This window comes from Vidua macroura, chromosome 10 (assembly GCF_024509145.1).
Source record: "Vidua macroura isolate BioBank_ID:100142 chromosome 10, ASM2450914v1, whole genome shotgun sequence".
Taxonomy (NCBI): Eukaryota; Metazoa; Chordata; class Aves; order Passeriformes; family Viduidae; genus Vidua; species Vidua macroura.
In genome coordinates this window covers 1,384,850-1,390,512 of record NC_071580.1, presented here as the reverse complement: position 1 = coordinate 1,390,512, position 5,663 = coordinate 1,384,850, and the positions used below count along the sequence as shown (strand labels likewise).

At 46.5% G+C, this 5,663-nt stretch overlaps 1 long non-coding RNA gene across 2 annotated transcripts; it reads right to left on the bottom strand.

The window, feature by feature from the left end:
* Window positions 1-4,421: 4,421 nt before the first annotated feature.
* Window positions 4,422-5,423, bottom strand: LOC128812243 (uncharacterized). Of its 2 annotated transcripts, none has more exons than XR_008438662.1 (2): window positions 4,846-5,423; window positions 4,422-4,790 (listed from the first exon to the last, which is right to left on the bottom strand). It is a non-coding gene; the product is annotated as an uncharacterized LOC128812243 (long non-coding RNA). The 2 variants fall into 2 exon arrangements; XR_008438661.1 differs by having other exon boundaries at window positions 4,422-4,660.
* Window positions 5,424-5,663: the final 240 nt, after the last annotated feature.

Below are 5,663 nucleotides of genomic sequence, written 5' to 3'. Positions count from 1 at the left end.
TTTTTCCCAGCCCATCCCTCGGGAACCAGCCGTGAGATCCACGGGGAAGTAAAAGTTAATGATGGTTGTGCATCTCAATCCTGGCAGTGCTGGGATTCAGGGGATCAAGGACTGCAAGAGCCTCTGAACAGAATCAGAGTTACCTCGTGTTCAGGCACTCCCCACTGGGCAGATACTTGGAGTAGCAGATGTAGAGTTAATGGTGTTTAATAAAGTATCTGCAAAGGGGGAAACACCAGTTCCATACCAGAGAGAACAGGATGAGTGCTCTGGCTGCATTTCCATGGCCAGTCTGGTTCCATTTCTACCATCCCTTTATCAACATTTCAGGCTTGATTATTTGGATACAACAAAGAAAAAAAAAAAATACCACTTGGGCTCCAGGAAGAGCCCAACCTTCTCAAGGACGTGGTGGATTTTAGCTGATGTTGGTTTCTGCTCAGTGAAGCTATTGGCAGTTGCTGTGTGCGAGGGGGTTGATCTTTAAAGCATCAATTCACGGGGTGTTTGTCTTTCCCCGCGCCTGCTGTCTGCAAATCCTTTAGCAGGCAGAGATCTGGGGCAGTCCTGACCACAGCAGCATATTTTATTTGTTGAAAATCAGTTTTGTATTGTAATAAAGAATATTTGCTGTGGCAGCCTGAGGTTTTTTCTGGAGACTGATTTATACCTGCCCAGACAGCTAAAGAAAAATGCCTTAAGACTTAACTGCACAATTCTATTATCCTAAGTATCGACTCTCAAATTCCTGTAGAGAACTGACTGTGAATTTCTGATTAAAAATGAATTCTAATTAATTTAAGGATCAGAAAGAAACAAAAGGAAAGCCACGAGCTACTACCTGACATCAGGCAGTAGTGAACAGACCATAGTGAACAGATCCTGGAGTCCCAGAGTGGGCTGGAGGGACCTTAAAGCTCATCTGCCATGGGATGCCTTCCACCATCCCTGGCTGCTCCATTCCCCTTCCAGCCCAGCCCTGGACATTTCCAGGTCTGTGGTGGAGCTGAGCTGGATCCCCTGGCAGGGCCTGACGAGGCAGGAAGGGAAACCTGCAGTGAGAGCATCGTGGACAGCTCCTTCCCAGAGTGTCCCCCTGAAGGTATTCCTGCTGCCAGGGGCTCCACAAGTCTGGAACTGGGGGTTCAGCAGCTCAGCTCGGTGATGGGAGGCAGAAATGCCAAATTTAACATCACCAGGAGGAGGTGGAGGGAGGGATGGATGGGCTCAGGGCTGGCAGAGGGGAGAGGGAGCAGAAGGGGAGGGTGAAAAGGCAGGAATGACTCCGTTTGGAAACATTCTGTGTTCATGATCTTTGGCAGGGGGTGACTTTCTGCTGCTCTCTCCTCTCTCCTCACCAGGACCCCGTTCCTGGCTGGTCCCGTTTGTCCCACTGGGATGTTTCTATTTATAGGAATTTGGGATGGCTGTGCAGGGACAGCTCAGCAGCCTGGGCTGGGCCAGCTTAACCCGAGACACAGCTCAGCTGGGACAAGCTTAACTCCCCTGAAACCAGCAGCCCAAGGAGGGGCCTCCTCCTTTGGGAATCTCCTTTCCAGAGGGGAGCTCTGAAAAATGCCCAGGAGTGATTGTGGTGTCCCCCTCCTCCCCTCACCCTGATTTCCATGGGCTCCTTCCACCATCCCTGCCCTGTCCAGCCTGGCCTGGAGCACTGCCAGCATGGGAATGCAGGTGACACGGGAAAAACAAGGAGTGGAAATGGAAAATGGTCACTCACCCAGGCAGAGTTCATTAAAAAAACAGTCCTCAGCCCCTGTTTATTTAACTTTTTGTTTGCTTGTTTTTAATTCTTTAATATAGACTAGTCAGTTTTAATTATTTTAGATGCAATCAGAGCCCCTTTTTTTTTCTGATTTAAACCAGTTATAAATGCAATTTTCTCATTGCAAGCCCAAGGAGTCCCTAAAGCAGTTCCAGATGCCAGACATGGACATTTGTAACATTCCTACTGGGGGGATAACTTTGGATATTGAATCCAAAGCAACAAGTTTGACAAACAAGACACTGACACGTGAAGAGATAACACGGTGAGAAGAAAAAATTCAGTCTGTAAAATTTCCATGAAACTTCTCCAATTTGTACAAAAAGTTTTACAAACGTTGATTTAAGCAAAGGTACAGCTCAAAAATGAAACCTGACAAAGAGTGAAAGAACTGGACTGGGGAGAAGTGGAATAAAATGGAAGGAAGAGGCAAAGGAAGAGAATGAAAAGAGTCAGTAAACAAATGGGGGCTTAAGAAAGAAATGCAAAATGTCAGAGGAGAAAAGCAGAAAATCAAAAGAAATGCCAAGGAAGAATAATTTCAACGAGGCAGGGATAAAATATTGAGGAAAAGTGCAAGAAATACCAGGAGTTACAATGTTCTAAAGACAACAAAACTGTGAAAACACTCAGGAGGAAAGAGAAAATATGAAAAACCCTCATTTTGTATTAATTGTGTTCCCTTTCAGACACCACATTCCAACGCTGGAAAAAACCTGCTGTAATGAGATTATTGTTTACAGCAGGTTGTTTATTCCTCAGCTGCTTCCTGTTCAGCCTGGCTGTGTTTGATCTCATTCTGTCAAACCTTGCAGAGCAGCCCTTGAGTTGCTACCTGAAAATAAAGACTTAATCACGCCAATGGATTTGGAACAAAAACCCCTCATTATGGGCCCACTTTTCCTAAAGGCTTTGTGTGATTCCCCAAAGCTCAGGCTGCAGCTTTTACAGCTCCTGGCAATCCCCAGCCATTGATGTTTGGGGGCTTGGCTTGTTCCTTGACCTTGAGCAGCTCAGGTTTGGGGTGGCAATCACCCAGGATCTCCCCTTCAGAGCAATGCCAAGAAACACAAATTCAATTAAATGTTAGAGCCCAAATATTTAGACAGAATAATTATGTCTAATCCCTTAATGGTTGTTGAAGATTGCCGCCCTCGCAGCCTGGCAAATCTTTGTGTTTTTGGGGAAAAGGACGTTGGAAAACAGGCCTGAAACCCCCCAAAGAAGCAATTAGCTAAATAATCCCAGGGACACACTGAGGAAGCAAGTGGGAAACGCTGTATGGAGATGTGCTTATCGAGGGAAAATGATTTTATTATCATGTGTTTTAAACAAGCAGGCGCCCACATTTTTCATGCGACGGCACAATTGCGTTAGGCACTAAAATCAGATTTTAACATACTTTTAAATGTTCTCCCTTCCCCTCCACTCCAGGGCTTGGAAGCGTGGCTTTTGTCACCATTCCCGTGGCTTCCAAAGGTTCTTTTAACCACGCCACAATTACCAGAGCTGGCTAATAAACCATCTCCTTGATAAACTTCCTCGTTAAGGGGAGCCCGGGCCAAAAAACGAGCCTGGTTCTTTAAAAGTTTATCCCTGTGGCACCATCGTGTAAGCATCCATATGGGACAGTAAAAATGGAAGACGACACATTAAATGACATTATTATAAAATGCAATACTCTTGGAATGATCCCTTATTAAATTAGGCTCTATGATCTGAGATGAATTTCCCCGATCCCTAATCCATCACCAGAGAAATATTAAAAGATAGGTCTCAACTGGCATTAGAATCGCACTCAGTCTCTACTTTCATTATTTTGAATTAGGGTGCTACTGGGGGGAAGCCTCTTAATGAGAATTAGAGTGATTCACTGGCCTCCTTTTGGATTTTGACAAGTAAAATATTAACTCTTCAGTCACAGCTGTCGGAATTAAAATACTTGGCAGCCACAGATGCACAAATTAAATTGGCCTTTATGTTTCCATATTGCTGACCTCCTTAGAGGCAAAAACATCAAACCCAACAATAACAGCAAACCCACAGCATGTCATTCCTTGGAAGAAAATATATTTATTGAAGTTTTTATATTTGTTTCAGTTTTGAACGCATAATTGAACAAATACGGGACGTTTCTACAAAAGGCTCTTATTTTAATTTTGCGTTCTGTAAAACTTCAGCTACAAATCAGTTCCTCTGAACCATTAATCAGGCAATAAAATAATAAATGAAGTTATTTCGGGGATTTCTTAACTGTTTAAACCAACATAAATCAGATTTACATGCAGTGCATCAGTGAAAACATCTTAATGGCTTTGACTGGCATTTCTTTGGGATTGTTTCTCTGGTTTTAATAGATTCTTTTTCTTAGAAACAATATTTGAAAATGCACAATTATTGCAAAAGAACAAGGCTTTTTATTAGCAGCGCTCCAGTTCGGAACAGCAAAAGAAGCTGGAGTTTAGCAATGTCAAGAAAAGATCCTTTCTGATCTTTCTCCCTCTTTTTTGATTTACAGCTGTGGCAGTGGAATTTCAATTAATCTCAGTTAAACGTGTCTCAATTAAGTGCATTTCAATAATAATAAGAGTTTCCAAAGTGGGATTGCAGCATGGAAAAGAAAGGAAGGGCGCAGAAGTGCTGCAGAGGTGGCTTTATTTTTATTTTTTTTAAGCTCTCCTTAAATTCCCTGCTCCATCACACCCACGCCAGCCCGGGGTTTGTTATCCTTGCCTGTGTCTCTGGTCACCTCCAGCCTGTCCCTCCTCCCTAACGATCCCGCATTGATCCCGGCTGGGATGGGCTGGGGACGGGGATGGATGCCCTGGAGCCCCTCACCCTTCCCCACAATCCCGGGGTGAGCTCCCTGCACTGGTCCTGCGTGGGGAAAATCGGGGGCTGTGGCCGAGGTGGGCTCAGGGGGGTGAATTCTGGCTCCTTGGGAGGGGTCACAAATGGAATTCCTCGGAGCACGGGTTGGGATTTGCCGCGTGGAGAGGCTGCAACGCTGCCAGGATGGAGCACCTCGTGTTTGATGGGAGGAAATGGGGTTTGGTACCCACCTGCTGCTTCCCCAGTTTTCACTCATCCAGCCCGTGGAAGGTGGTGCCTCTTCTGCTGCTGACAGGGGAGTTCCAGAGCTGACAACACAGCATTGTTGGAATGTGAAATAATCCAGCTCTGAAACTTTAACATGAGGAAGTATCTTATTCCCCGGCAGGGATCTGCTGGATGCATTTGCACTGTGCACATTTGTTGTTCCTCCTCTCCACAGGCACCTCCCCAGTGACATGGGACACGCTTGCTGTGCTCAGGACAAAGGAACCGGCCTCAAGTTGTGCCAGGGGAGGTTCAGGTTGGGAAATCTGGGACATTTCTTCACCAAAGGGGTTGTCCTGTGCCAGGGCAGTGGTGGAGCCCCATCCCTGGAGGGGTTTAACGGCCCTGGGGATGTGGCACTTGGGGACGTGGGTCAGTGCTGGGGATGGTTGGACTCGATGGTCTGGGAGGGCTTTTCCAGCCTCGACTGCTCTTGGGGATGGTGAGGTGCCCTGGTGGCTGGGACAGTTTAGGGCTGTGACATCCAGCCCTGCCTGGTCAGAGGTCCAACCACACCGAGTCATCCCTGAGCGGGGTCCTCGTGCTGGGGACAACATTCCATCAGCAATCCTAAGGCTCTCCTGGAGCCACTTCTCCATTGTTTTTATCCCTTTTATGACATCATCTCAGCCATGCAAACAGCTCCTTCATGGCATTGGGGCTTTCCTAGGAGCACTCACCCCATCTTTCCTCCTTGCCACGTCCCCACTTGGTGCTGAAGCCCTCCTCCCTCGGAGCACCGCTCCAGCCCCGTCTCAATCCGGAATTCCCAGTCTGGATT